At 49.4% G+C, this 15,536-nt stretch overlaps 1 long non-coding RNA gene across 1 annotated transcript in view; it reads right to left on the bottom strand.

The window, feature by feature from the left end:
* LOC115502937 overlaps positions 1-8,537 on the bottom strand; it is a 40,763-nt gene extending 32,226 nt beyond the window's left edge. The window contains exons 1-2 of the long non-coding RNA XR_003965244.2: positions 8,426-8,537; positions 5,390-5,515 (exon numbers count right to left, since the gene is read on the bottom strand). This is a non-coding gene — a long non-coding RNA (uncharacterized LOC115502937). The remainder of the gene's footprint in view (positions 1-5,389; positions 5,516-8,425) is intronic.
* Between the last annotated feature and the right edge of the window lie 6,999 nt (positions 8,538-15,536).

Here is a 15,536-nt window from a genome sequence, read left to right as displayed (position 1 = left end):
TGCCCCCATTTTATAGATGAGAACACTGAGGCTGGGAAAGGTTAAGGGCTATCTAACGTTGCTAAGTATAGAATACTTAAAACATCCCTATGACTCATCATAATTTTATGAGTTTATAAAATTGATAATTAGCACATTGTATCTTAGATGATATGTAATTAGTTATTGGAATGCTTCCTCCAGGGATATCATCAATCATTTTATACCTCATGTTAACTGTCCACGGGCCAGAGAATTTTTAGAGACACCTTCATGTTTTGTATTCTAACAGTAATCAAACTGATTTAAAAGAGCAACCCCCCCCCCAATTTATTCCCTGTCACTCCTCTCCATTTTTTTCCTGTAGCACTATCACCTCTAACACCTCTATATCATATTCATTTGTTTATTGTCTACTCTCATCAATATAAATTCCCCAAAGGCAGGGACTTTTAACCATTTTGTTCATGATGATATCTTCTATATTCAGAGCCTAGAATAGTACCCAGCACTTAGTATGCTTTGCAAATTATAAAGTGTTTTACAAACATAAGGTCTATTGTTATTATTTTTGCCAAGTGTATAGCTTGCCTGAAAATAAAACATTAAGGTTTGTGGCAGAAAACCATTCCCTCAAAAATTTGGCAAATAGGACTTGCTCAAGAGCCAGGGAAATTTTGATGAGGGTTAAAAAAATGGAAATTATTTACCTAACATTTTAATAAAGCTCCTTACCAGTAAGTTCAAAGACAAGTTATTTTTTTTAATCTTTACAATAACAAATGGTATGGTCAAAGGCAATTAAGTTAGCTTTAAAATTTTTCAATTAACTATCACTGACTTATCACTTAATTATTCTTTGTTAGCATGAAAGGTTTTTTCAAATCTTCATTTTAATGATTTTTCAGATTATAAAATACATGTTCATTGTAGAAAATTTGGAAAATCATAAAAAATGTAAAACACAAAAATCCTCTACCCCACCACTGCCCAGAGAGCCCAATGACGGTGAATATTGCATCTATTTCCTCCCCAAATTTTTCTATATATGAATATTTTCTTTAGGTTTTTTTTCTTTTACAAAATAAGGATCATGTTGTATGCAGAGTTCTGTAACCTGCCTTTTTATATATAACCTGGGTCTTTTTTCCTTCTTAACATTCCACTAAAAGTCTTTACCTATGTTATTAAAATGTCTTTAAACTATTATTTCATGGCTATATATTATTCCATTATAATTTTCTCAGCCTATCCTCTTATTGGACAGTGAGGTTATCCCTCGTGTTTCACTGCCATAAATATGCTTTGTGGTGCCCTCTGTGTGGTTTTTCCTGAGCCTTAAATCATGCTTCTCTACCCACTTGCCAGACCTATTTGCCAGTTTGTAGATGGACTGGTTTATGCAGGTAGACAGTACATCAACCCTTAGAGGTTGTACCTTGGTGGCAGTGAGGAAGGAGGTAGCAGTTGATTCTACAGAAGGCTACTTGCCAAGTAATGTTCTTCTCCATTGGGAAAGACACCAGCTGGGTACCAGCCTCATATAAAGACCTTCCTGCAGAGGAGGAAGGTTTTCTGCCACCTGGGGACCCCCCTCCCCCCGCAGCCCCAGAAATTAGCCCCTGCCTGGTGAGGTAGATGCAACCCTTTAAGATCAGTGTGTCTCACCACAGTCCAGAATCTCTGACTTTCTTCTGGCTCTGCGCAATCACCTGCACACCCACAGGTTCATGGAATCTCTGTTATGGCATCATTCATTCATTCACTAAACAGTCCCTGAGCATGTACTGTGGTTAGGACAGAAAGAACCAGTACTTATCTGGCCTGTCTAGATCTGGAGTCTCCACCTCACCCACCTTTGGAAGGGCCTCCATTTCTCCACCATCCCCCCTCCCCCCACACCTACAGACACCCAAGCAGACACAGGGAACCATCTTTAAGGCTCCCTCTTCCTCACCCTCTACATCTGATCCATCTGTCCTGCTTCTTAAATATCCCTACACAAACCGCCCTATTTCTCAAACCCACCCAGCATGCTCCTGCCCAGGGGCCTTCTGTCTGGTCCCTCTACCATGGGATACCCTTCTCCCACATACCCACCCAGCTGTTCACCCAGCTAGCTCCCTTGCTCCAGTCTTGGCTTACAGATCACCCTCTCACCAAGGCCTTCTGCAGCCACTGTATCTAAATGTTCAGTCTCCACCTACACACTGCCTCTGTTCCTCCCCTTACTGCTATCTAACAAACACCACCATTATATGTGCGTCTCCTCCACTAGCAGGAAGCTTGGTGAGGACAGGCAGTCAGTGTTTGCTTCACTTCTCTATTCTCAGCACCCAAAACGTGGTTCACAAGGGGCTCTGAATAAATACTGTCAAACCAAAGAATGTAGCCTCTCACTTTGCTCCATTTACCATCGCCTTCATTTAAGCCCATCATCTCCTACCACAGCTTCCCTGCTCCCCTGTCACCTGCCTCCAACCCCTGGACCCCCTCCTCACTGAGCCCAGGGAGACCTTCTTAAAAGGTGACCGTGCAATTCCCCTGCTTAAAATCTTACAAAGGGTAGTCGTGGGGCCGGGAGCTCATGATCTCACCCAACCCCCTTCGTTTCTCTGAATCTCAGTGTTGACATCTGCAAAATGGGGGGTTTGTTTTGAGATCCCCTGGGCTGACGACACGTGACTGCGGTAGAGCCAGTGCCGCATCAGCGTCACGGAGTCACGTGGCCTCTTCCACAGGCCAGCCCACTCCTGCGGCCCCTCTCTGTCCGCGGTCTACCGCGGTGCCGCAGAACCCTCCCGGGTCCGACTGCCGCGCATGCGCCGTGCCGCCCCTGCACACTGCGCCAGCCGGCTCCGCCAGCCCAGCTCTGCCCGCCAGGGGCGCGGCGCCGCCCCCCCTCAACCACATACGCATTTGCCCAGGTCTGAGTGTCGCAGTGGGCCCCAGACGAGGTATTCTGGGAGCGGGGACGTGAGGCGGAATGGGAGTGACGTGGACTTGCCGCACACCATTAAGCCACTTCAGAGCCTGGAGTGCCGCCGCCGCCCGCCCTCCGATTTCTAGCCAGACAATACAGTCGCAGATGAGTCACAGGCAGGAACGCGCCTCGCCTCGGATGCTGGGCTCCGAGACAGGCGGGCAGGGGGGAGACGTGACCTGAGAGTGGGTCCAAGCCCAACCCCCACTCCTGCAGTCCCTGCTCCGGAACACCTCGCCCAGCAAAGCACAATCTCAGACCATTCGTGACGAACCTGGCCATCCACTACCCCCATCACTATGTCCTCACAGCAGCTCTGGTCACATGTGGGGAGAGTGGAGTGGGTACTTGCACACATAGATACCTGACATCCAGTTCCTTTGTCTTGATAACCCAACCAAAGCTCCACCCAAGCAGAGGGTCTGATGCCACCATGAAATGGTTTTCCTGTAGGTCCTCATGTTGAAATCCACAAGTGGGGGAGGGGAGGAGGAAACAGTAAGGTTGAGATTGCTGTTTTAGGACCCTAAAAGCCCCTCCTTTTGTTTTCCAAGGGTTTTGTGGGACACACCCTAGGTGCTTGGTAAATATTGAATAAACTGATGCAATCCAGGAATGCTGTGAGAATGCAGCAAGAAGATGTATGTGAAGTGCAGACTGAGTTACATGATGCGGGGAATGGTACCCTAGCTAACGTCAGCATCATTGTCACCCACGATGTCGGGGAGCATCTCAGTTCCTTACATGGGCGTCCTTTTCCTCAGGAAGTTGAGCATCATTAAAAGGCAGCTTCAACACTGCAGTCCTATGCTGACATCAGGCCAAGGTGGATTTGTTCTAGAATCCACATACTTTTAAATGTGCCCAGCCCCGAGTGAGTTCCCAGAGGCCACACTGGCCCTCCATACCCACAAGAAGCTAACAATCTGGAACAAGTTAGAACCAAAGTCATCCTGGAAGGATGTCCATGTGCTGTGGAGGCATAGTCAGAATGGCTATTCTGTCTCCAGCAGTCAAAGAGGGCTTCACTGAAGAGGTTTCTTCAGCCGGTGATGACAGCCACATGGGAGTTTGCCAGGAGGAGAGGAAAGGAAAGGCATGCCAAGGAAATGGCATGAGAGACCCAGTGTGTCCAAGAAGCTGGCCAGCCAGAGCCCTGGGTGGGGTGACACCCAGGGTGTCAGATCTCTGTAGGGTGTCCCTGCTGTAACTGAGGAACACTGGGGGACAAGATCCCTCCTGCATAGCCCTTCCACCATCTTTTCTCTGTGACAATGGGTGGATCAAATCACTGAGCCTCAGTTTTCTCATCTGCAAATGAAAATGGTATTACCCACATCAGGGAACATTGCAATAATGTGATGATGTCATCTGGCACAAGCAGGTGTTTGGTGAGTGTGGGTCACACCTGAAAAAGCTGGAGTGCCCAGAATGCTTTCCATATACACAAATGTCTATCTGAACCCAGCCCTTGCCAGCCTCTTGAGCCATTTGGAAACTTACACATAGTCTGCCAAACATCCAAACTGACCACAAAATATACAATGTGAGGGTTCTTGGCCCCTGCCCTAGGCAGCCCATCTCCCGCCTCCCCCACACCCCATGCTGTCTCAACCTTCACCTCAGAATCAGAGGGCCCACAAGGAGGAAAGAGGGGGTACAGGGGGCCTCTAGGAGAAGCAAGACCTTGGAGACAACCCCTTGGAGTTTAGAGGGTGGGCAGCACCCTCTACAGCGTCAGGAGCCACCACGGTGACCCTATAGGAAGTGTACATGCAGCGTATTTTTATTATGCACTCACATTACACCAGTTCACTAGAGAGGCAGGCAGAGCACCAGGGCAGTGGAGGTAGTGGTACAAGCCAGTTCATTTTCCTAGGGACACTGAGGATTTATGGAAGGGTTTTCGGCAAAAGAATGACATGATCCATTGTGCCTTTAAGAAAGACCTCTCTGGAAGCAGCATGAAAGATGGCCTGTCAGCCTGCTTAAGTCTCCCTCCAGACACACACGTGGCCACATTGCACACGGGCATACCCACAAACGTGAACACAGATACATGTACACACATGTATTTTAGAAAGTATAGATCCCAGGCCCTGAGACTCTTCAGAATTTTCTGGTGTGAAATCACAGTTCCCCAAGCAGCCTGCCATGCCAGAGAGACTTCTCTACCGGGCCTAGGGAGATCACATCCTACCCTCCATTCCCCCATCAAAACTCTTGTTGGTTTCTGTAGGGATGGGGAATATGCATCAGGCCACCTGGGGTTCACACCCAGAAGACTGAGCCGCAAGGAGCCATCTGGAGAGAGGGACCCCAGGGTCAGTGGCAGCAATGGCTCCCTCCCCCTGACCCCCTCGGACAACAGAATGAACATGACATACGTACCCACCCCCCATCCTCAAAGCCAGTCAAGTGCCCTACCCTGATTTCCCCCTGAGGACACTGCAGCTCAGACAGGTGAAGTACTGTGCCTAAAGGCACACTCCAGGAAGTGACAGGACTTGGACTTCTGAGTTCAGGCTCTCCAAAGATAGGTCTTGGATTCATCTATTAAATAGAAAAAGTGTTATTAATCAGTGCAACTTGGCCAATGGTCTCCATCAAAACATGGAACCCATTTGGAGGAAAAACTGTATATAATGAAAAGGGTTCCTGAGGGAAACAAGGGTGGGAATCTTGGGACCTGAGTCCTAGACAAAAGCTCTGTCCACAGTGTCACCCCCAGGATCAGGGAGGTCAGCTGCCTCCTGGGACCCAGAGGGGCCATGCTGTTTTCCTGTTGGTTCCTGGCTGCAAGCTCTCCCCAACAGGAACCCACCAAACTCCACATCCACAGGTTCCCGCTCAGCAACCCCCAAAGGTGCAGTTTGGTTTTCTGCAAGTCTAGTGACCACACTCCCTACAAAATAACTGTATCTCCCTGCTGTTCATACAGCCCCCATGTCACTTGGAGCTTGGGAGAGACAGAACCAGCACGGGAGGCTGGGGCATTTTTTGAAAATGTTTCCTCTCTTGCAAATGGGTGTTAGAGTGACCCTTGCTGCTCATTCAGGTGTCACACCAAGTTTAAGGTTGAAGGGGAGGGGAGGCAGGGAGATTGGGGGAAGAGACATTTTCATTCTCTTGGCCTTTATTAGGTGCCTTCCAAGTGATATGCTTGCTGACAATGGATGGAGGCTTGGGGTAAAAAAGACCTGGGTTCTAGTCCCAGCCTGAAATTAGAAGTTGTGTGACCTTGGACAAGCTACATAACCTCTGAGCTCAACTTCCTTATTTATAAAATGGGAATGAAAAGAGCATCATCCCCTTAAAAGTGTTGGGATAATATAATAATAATAAGGTTTCAGTTAGGCAAACTCTGAATACCCTTCCAAAGCCAGCTCTAGGACCTTGAACCGGCACCTTACCCCTTTCTACGTCTGTTCCCCTTCTGTGATATGAGGACATTGGGCTGGTCTTTAAGGGTCCTTCCAGGTATAAAATGCTCAGAATGCCATGATCTATTGCAATTGTCCCAAGCAGGTTCATGAGACAGGAGAACACCAGGGTATCTCTCATTCCTGTTTTAGGGTCCACCCAGAGGAGATATTCCCCACTCCACCCACCACTGACACCCCAGCATGCATTTGCCCCACCCCTGCCCCAGAACCCCCACACTCTGCCACTCAGAGCTCCCTCAGACCCCTGCCCAGACTGGGCACATGCTGTCCACAGTCACCACCCTTCCCCAGAGGTTAACAGCCCAGGGACCTGAATGCCAAGCTCACAGGGTCAGTGGGTACCATGTGGGCGCCCATCACCTGTCTGTTTTGTGTTTCTGCAGGTGAGCGGAGGATCCTTTTCTACAAGAAGTTGGAACTGTACAAGTGGGCAGGCTGGCTCCGCTATTTTGCTCCAAGGATTACATGTCCTCAAACGCCCCTGCCCCTGTAAGTCTTCTCTTCACATCCTTCATGGCTCGGGGCCAGGCAAGGGCCGGCTTAGAGTCAAGTTTGCAGAGAATGTTTCTAGGATGTTTAGCCAAAGAGCCCCAAGGGGTCTGATCAGGGGCTGATGTGATATGATGGGTGGGGGGAGGGCAACACAGAAGACCCCTGACACAGAAGAGACATCCCACTTTTACCAATCCCTCTGTATCAGCACTGACAAAGTGTGGGTCGGGATTCCTCTGAGGGATATTAATGGGATTGTTTTTTGTTTTTTTTTTAATTTTGTGGCCAAATGAATGTGGGAAATGCTGAGTGAGACAAGTTAAGTAGCTTTGTTACCACAGGACTTTTCAGAGCCTTTAATGTGGTGATGTGTGTTGTGAGGCTGCCATAGGAAAGCGAAAGCCCAGTGGCCTTCCCAAATTTGACCACAAGGAGGGTCTCACAGGATGGGCGCTCCAGAACACACTCCTTGGAGTTCACTGTCCTAAGGAAACCTTTCCTGAAGCCCCTCATTTACTAATTAATTCATTTAATCTGCTGGAGCCTTGAGATGATTTTGTCCATAACATTCATGTCTTGGCTCCCTGATGTCCATGAGTCCAGGCGATGGGCTCAGTCAGGTGTACCCCTGGGGCTCGAGGCTGCATCTCCCTTAGTCTCCACCAGCCCCACCTTCGCTGACTCATGCTCCCACCCTTACTGTGGCGTCCCCTTTACCTGTCCCCATGGCAGCCACCTGCTTTCTCTTGTGATATCCCCTGTGCCCCCCCAAAACCGTCATCACTTGGTGCCACTTGGGAGGACTTGCATAACACCCCCCCCCATCCCTTCTCCTTGATGAGTCAGGACTGTGAGTCTGTGTGAAATCAAGGGCCTCGCCCTAGCCCTCCTCTATCTATTTGTCATCTCCCCCTCTACCGTGCTCACTCTAGCTAATCCCTCACCCCCACTCACCAATGTCTGTTCTAATGTGCACCACTGGTTACATGTCACTGCTTCGGGTTGGGGTCCCTCTTCTAAATGGTAGAAACCTCAGTTGTGAAACCTTTGAACCTCAAGGGACTGCTGCTGTGGGTGGGCAGAGGAAGCTGGTGTATCCCGTTGGGGTGGGGCCATCACCAGGTATGCCCTGGGGAAGAAGGGGCTGGTGGGATTCATTGTCCCAGGATCGGTGTTGGGGGGGAGGGGGTCGGTACTAGTACAAGCTCAGTAAGTTACTGTTACTGTTGTCACTGCTGCTGCAGCATAATCAGGAAATCGGAGCCCAAGTTCGGGCCAGGTAAGAAGGCTACCCATTCAGGGACACGTTGGAGCCCAGGGGACAACCTGCCCCACAGAGGGCTAGAATGGCCACATCCTCACCCCCTTGAGCAGCTGGGAATGGAGAAGGCTGGTAAAGAGTAAAACTGGGTTGCTGAGTGTAGAGCGCATTCCAGAACTTTCTGGGTCAAGCCAGACCCCGCAAAGCCCTGCCTGTCTGCATAAACAGAGGCTATCAGCACAGGACAGTCCTCTGCATACTCACCTCCTGAGGTTAACAGGGTGTGGTCATCGATATTCGGGGCTGTTCAGAAGCAGTTCCTACACATCCCTACAGGCCCAGTGCCTGGCCATGCAGTAAGCACTCAATAAATGTCTGTTGAATGAATAAATGTAGTTAACACTCTGATGAGGAGCTGAAAGCAGTGGATGGGGGAGGAGCTGAAGCTCCTGACTGTGCCATCGGAGTCTCCCCATGGCTTTGGCTGGCCAGTCCTCCTTTGTAAGATGAAGGGGTGGTCTGAGGCCAGTGGGCTCTGGGAGCTCGGGGCTGCTGTGAGGCTCCACAGAAAGCAAGGGGCACATGTGCGGGCAGAACCCTTGCCCCTCCACCCCACCCCACCCCACTGCTTCAGCCAGTGCAGCTCTACTCACATCTATATATAGGTTGGGATCTGTTCAGATTTTACGGAGAAGGGGTCCCTGGCAATGGCAGGCCCAGCACTGTGGGGCTGTCCAGACCTACCCCTTCCTCCATCATCCCTCTCCTTCTCTGCCAGATTTTTCTTACGTCTTCCAGTCTGACTCCTTCCCTTTCCTCTGGAAAGTGTTCACTGCCCCTCCTTTCAGCAACCCCAGCCCACTTCAGTCTGGCTTCTGCACCCCCACCACACATCCCATTGACTTCTGTGTCACTAAACCCATTCTGTAGCTTCCGGTTCTCCCTGTTGGTCACTTCAGCTTTCTTGAAGACTTCTCCCTTTCATTCCCTGACCCTGAGCCCTCTGGGTTCTCTTCCGGCCCCTCTAGCCATCTGGTCCTCCTCTCACTGTCCACTGGTGGTGTCCTTTGGCAGTGGGAGAGGGTGGATTCTTGCCGTGCCTGCCCCGGGATGCTGGGGCCCAAGCCTCGCCCCTGGCCTTCCCCCTGCACACACTCTAGACCTTCTCATCCCCTCTCTGCTTTCAGCTGAAGCTTCTAGGCCAGCAGCTTCCAAGGCTCTTTCCCAGCCCGGTTTCTGCCCACCTTCAGATTCCTTCTTCTGCCTTTTGCTGCCTGTCTCCCCTGGGCAGCCCATACCTCTTTTTTAAGTTTGTTTTTTTTTTTATTTTTATTTTTTTATTTTTTAATTTATTTTTGACAGAGACAGAGTGTGAGCATGACCTGGGGAGGGGCAGAGAGAGAGGGAGACACAGAATCAGAAGCAGGCTCCAGGCTCTGAGCTGTCAGCACAGAGCCTGACTTGGGGCTCGAACTCACAGACTGTGAGATCATGACCTGGGCCGAAGTCAGACGCTCAACCGACTGAGCCACCCAGGCGCCCCAGGGCAGCCCCTACCTCTACACCTCGGATTCAGCCTGTCCCAGACACAGTTCTTCACTCCAACTGGCTTGGCTTGGTTACTGTGTTGGTTTAGGGCACCACCATGTACTCAGTCCCTCAGGCCAGAAATCTGTGAGGGACCTTCAGTTCCCCTCCAACACACCTCAGCACCAACTGCCTGAGGAGACCGGGAGGGGGGTGGGGTGGGGTCCAAATTGGGTCATCAGGTTGCCATTGAGACTCTGCCTCCGTCTGGGCCACACTTCAGATTCAACCTGGAAATTGCTGCCTCAGTAAATGTTTATCGCACAACCAGACACGTAAATCAAGATGAAGCAGATGCCTTGTGGGCAGCCCCCTCAGCTCAGACAAGAGACCCTCACACAAGTTCTGGAAGGGACGCAGAACCACAGAACTCCAGACATCCTAAAAACACTTGACACAGGAACATTCTAAGGGATGGAACCGGAAGTACCGAGGCCCTGACCCTGACATGAACACACCACTCTTTTGTAACACCTCCTTTCCTGTACTGTGAACTTAGACATCTAATGGAATTTATTTAACTTTCTTAGCTCATAAATTATCTTTCCCAGTACATGTGAAGATACCAAAGCCCATTAAAACCTGGAAAAGTTAGGGGAGGAGCCATAGCTTGTTCCCATTTGGGTTTCCCTACACCTAATCCCCTGCCAATGGGGAAAAGTCCCCAGAAGGAAAAACAAACCCTAAAGGTTCCTAAGCAAGACCCCACTCCTAGCAGGGGGGTCCGGAGACTGAGGAGAGTGAGCGGGGAAAGGTAACCAGTGTAGGGGGAGAGCCAGGCAACAGACATGGGTCTGCCCAGTTTCCACAGCTTCAGACACTGGGCAAAGCAGGACCGTCCATTGGCCTCTTGGGAGATGAGCAGGAGTTAACCAGACCAGGCTGGGTCAACTCCTCCCAGGCACTGCCCACACCGCACACTTCCCACTCCCTCCACCCCATCTCACCCACCTTGTGGGCACTGCAGCTCATCCCTGGCTTCCAGAGACAGCCCCCTCCCCCAAGTTCTGCAGGTAAGAAGACTTAAGGCAGAGGGTGGAGGCAAGAACAGGAAGGAGAAGCTCAGTAGGCTTCGACCACTGCGAGAGAGAAGTCAGGTCTTCTGTCTGTGACTGCCAGGCCAGTGAGCCATTTTCCAGCCTTAAGCCACTCTGTGAGGTAGAGGACCAGCCTGGCTCCTCAGGAAAACTGGAGACATGGGAGTCTTCTCCATCTGCCTCCAGCTGGGCAGCGTGGCCCAGGATTCACCCGGGACCCAGGTTCCAAGAACAGATGCTTCACAACCTCTTCTTAGCCCCTGGCAGAGTCCTGTGGAGCTCCCTGTGACATGGGGGTGGCCTGCTTCCCACTGGCCTTGGGAGATAGATCTGGGGAAGGAGGGGCTTTGGGGACCCCGGAGAGACTGAGCCTGTACCAAAGCAGGAAGGAGGGGGTTAGGGTTGCATCCACTGATCCACGGAGAAGTCAGCTGGGACTTGTCTCTGCTAAGCTCTTGGGCTGCCGACAGGCTGGCAGGAACTGCAGTCTGGCAGAGCCTCTGGGTGGGTGTGGGTCTCTCGCAGAATCAGTGTTACGTGGTAGACGGTGCTTGGGTTCGTGTACAACCTAGTGCTGACACTTACCAGCTATTACATCTGGAGCAAGCTATTTAACAACTACAAGTCCCAATTTGCTCCTCTATAACATGGAAATAGTCCTACCAGCCTTTTGGTTTGATGTTCAGATTTAACCTGCTCCACGAGGAGAATCTAGCTTGATGCCAGACACTGAGAAGATGCTCAAGAAGCTTGAAAGTCCTGTCCTTTTGACCACCTCCTCCCTACACAGCTTAGTGTTACCCACGCCTTTAGTGATAGAGCAGGGAAAACAGAGACACATGGGAATTTTGGAGGTAAATTTGGGATTCGGACCAGATACTACTATTTTCTGCTCTGCTCATTATAATAAGAGTTACCTCTGCAGAGACTTAGCTATCAATAGAAGGAAGGACTTGAGGACAAGGAACACAAATGACAGGACACGTTCACAATTTGCCACTACTGTTCCTAGAGCAGACATTGCCTATCAATTGCAGCACTCCTTCCTACTGAGCCTGGATGCAACATGAGACTCCCTTAAACACACACAAGCACCACGCAATGATCATTGGCCTGTGGGATGAAACCCCTATTCGTTCCTTGCTGTGGCCTGACTTTGGAGTGGGCAAGAGAATAGCAGAAGTGACTTCAGGTAGACATTTCTCTCTGAGTCTCAGTTTTTTCCTCTGTAAGATGGAAGTTAATTAAAGGCTCCACCTCAGAGGGTTGCTGTAAGGATCAAATGAGATATTGTAGATAAAGGGCTCACAAGGCCTATGATCATTTCTTCACATGGCTTCCTTGAAGCAGTCCTGCAAGGGAAGGATGAGTGTGCTCATTCCACACATGAAAAAGCTGAACCTCGAGGACAGGGGGAGACTATGCTAGGTGACACAGCTAGAAAACGATGGGGCCAGGGATACAACCCAGGTGGGTCTTTCCAGGGCTCAATTGTAGCTAAACCACAGATGGACAAAAGGACAAGGGCGGAGTCCAGTCCAGTCCTTCATCCCCACCCCTTGGATGGAGAGTCCACTCTGCAGCAGGACCATGAATGCCCTGGCTACCTGTCCTCAGAGTTCTCTGGTCTGGCAGGGTCTGACTACAGCAAGTGCTCAGTCTCTGAGAGCTAATCTTAATTTGAAATGCACATTTTATATTAGAATCCCTGGCAGGAAGGCAACTTCAGCTTAAACACCTAATGTTTTCTGTACTACAGGTATTCCCCAGTGTTTGAAAGTTTGAGTTATGCCACTTCACTTTTACAAAAGAGCCAAGTTAGTACCTGTTTTCACTAACCGAAAGAAATCGGAAGACAATTTCGCTTTTGTGAAAAAAGGCGAGAAGTGAAAACTGTTCAGCATTTCTTTCAAAAGCAAGCCATGATAGAAGCAGCGCACACCCCAAACAGCAAGAGTGGGCCCACCAAGCTCCTTCCCCAGAACCACACCCAGCATCTCCTCATCCAGCCGCCATAGCTTTGAACTCTGTCTGGGAGCACCTGTGCCCTATCTTGATTTTGTGCATCCGTTAGCAAGATGTGTCCTAAGTTATCAGAAAAGCCTAAAAGAGGTTATTTTGGGGGTCTGGGGACACTAAAACCTTTTTTTCCAAATAAATTAATGATAATTTCTTCTTCACTTTACGCCATTTTGGCTATGAAAGGTTTCATGGGAACCCTTTACTTTCAGAGAGCGGGGAAAACCTGTGATGACACAGTACCCCCAGCCTTTGCAGGGCACTCACAGCTGGCAACGTTCTTGCATTTCACTGTCCCCCACCCCCCTTGGCAGCGAGCTCCCTAGGTGGTATCATCCAGCCTCATGGCATTGAGCAGCACCCATACACTGACAGCCCCCAAATTTACATCTCTGGCTCCAGACTCTCCCTGAGCTCCAGACTCCTATATCCGACGGTCTGGCCCACTCAGATGTATCTCCACTCAGATGTCTGTTCAGTGTCTCTCCAGAGCATCTCAGATGTAACATGTCAAAACCTTAAATCTTGACTCCCGGTCCCCCACCAAACCTGCCCGTCATCCTCCCCATCTCCGTAAATGGCAGCTCAGTCCTTTCTTGTGTTCAGGCTCCAAACTTGGTCAATTCTTAGTGCTCTCTTTCTCATCCACCACCACTCCGTTTAATCTGCAGATCCTAATGGTTTTACCTTCAAATCGGACTCCATCTTTCCTCCTGGACCCAGGCACCATTGCCATCACTTGGACCACTGTCCAGACTCTTCTGCCACAACCAGGGAGTATTGGAAAAGGAAAAATCTAAAAACTGAGCCCTAGGTTGGTGGAGGGGAAAATGGCTTCTGTATCTAGAAATCTTGTTAAGGGAAGCATGATCTTCAGAGTCGTCACCTGTGGCATCACAGGGCCAAGTGCACTGGGAGAGAGGAGATGGATTTTCCTGCAAATAGAAATGTGTAAGGACACTGCCATTTCTCTGCCAAGAGCTACCCTAGATTAGCTACCTGAAACTCAGCTCTGCCTGCACCTGGAACTGTGCCCAGGGTGACTGGGAAAAACTGGTTGTCCTCTGTGATGTCACTGCAGAAGCGTGCAGGCCCGCTTGCTTTCCAGAGAGAAGAAAGAGGCCCCAAGAGAGACAAGTCACGTGCCCAGGGACCCGCCAGGGGAGGAGATAGGATTCAAAAGCAGGGCTTCTGGATCTAAGCCCAGGGCACTGGCCACACTGATCCCTCTGGGAGCTTGAGTACATTTCACCTCCCAGAGTTCTCTCTCTTCGCTTCTCTCTACATGTAAACACCACGTCCCCCATCAACCCCCTGACAGTCGGCTTCTCGGGGCTGCTCCCTCTGCCCCTGTGCCACAACTGGACTCCATGTCTGTAGGTAATCTCTAGTCCTTGCCAGAGACAGTCATTCCAGAGCTATTCTCTGCCCATCCCCGGGCCCTTCATCCCCTGGATGATACTTGTCTCCCCTAGGAATGGGGGTAAATGTGAGGATTGGGGAAGGGGTGTTGCAAGAAAAACAGCGAGAATAAAATTTTATCAATGTAAAAGCCAAGGTGGGCCCCTTTTAAGATGGATGGCAGCCTTATTAAGAGTTTTTGTCTATTTTTGAAATTTCAGGTTTTTGATTCAATGAAATTTAAAGGATTGCTCATGAAATAGTTTAAATTTTTTCAAAAATCTCATTTCTTCGAGATAAAAAGCGACCTCCAACATTTTAAAGTATTGACAGTGATCCCAACAGTTTAAGTACTGTCCTTACCATACATGTGGCTATTGTGCGTGCAGCGTGTCACTGACACTTCCTAAACAATGGGAGTCATGGCACCGTGGCACTCTCCTGTGTTCCCCTCACAATGGGGCAGGGTGATCAATTATACCTGCACGAAACCAGTGCACTGGCGTATCTACCAAGCATAAAATCCAATTATCTAAAACAACATGACTCTCAAATTCTCAGACACTATGTAATTTATAACTGGATCTGTATATTCAGAAACCTGTGGAGTGTTCTTTGAATTCTTTTCAAATATAAATTATATTGAGTATTAACTAAAAACACTGAACTAAATAGCTTAACCACAAGAGGGGCTGAAGTTTGGTGTATGATTCAATGAATGTTTACCCATCATTTCAGTCTCAATTTTGGCTCAGTCCTAGCACATCCACCCATTTCTCTCACAGTAGAATTTATTTTTAAGTGCACAAGAGTGAGAGGCCAGCTATACACCATTGTCTTGTTACGAGGGCCACAGGGATGGCCAGCTGACAAAAGGCGCGTGAGAAGGGAAAGGTGCACACGGTATTTTCCCCTTGTTCAGCAGCAGCTTTGACTTAGAACGCAAAAACATATTATAAAAACAGAACGAGGGTCTGTTTCTAGGTTTGAATCACCAAGGACTGCACTTCTGCTGCAGAAGCCATTGCAGGAGGGAGGTACCAAAGGGACGCTAATACTAAAACATAGGTGATCAGAGGCACCGAAGGCACTGGTTATGTGAGGCATCATCAAAAGACAGCCCTGGGTAAATATCGCACGTTTCCGGTCAGCTGCTAAGACTTGCATTTTTCCAACCGAAAAGCAATCCTGCAGGACTTTTTACTTATCACTTGTTTGGAGAAAGGCTGTCTTAGGTCCCTTCATTGAACATGAAGCCTAGATTCCCAAGTTAGTTTTCCTGTATCACCACAAGACGTACTACACTCTGTTAACACTGTTTGACACTGACC

Source organism: Lynx canadensis, chromosome E2 (genome assembly GCF_007474595.2).
Source record: "Lynx canadensis isolate LIC74 chromosome E2, mLynCan4.pri.v2, whole genome shotgun sequence".
Classification (NCBI taxonomy): Eukaryota; Metazoa; Chordata; class Mammalia; order Carnivora; family Felidae; genus Lynx; species Lynx canadensis.
The sequence above is the reverse complement of the archived record's forward strand: the minus strand, read 5'-3'. Positions and strand labels throughout refer to the sequence as shown.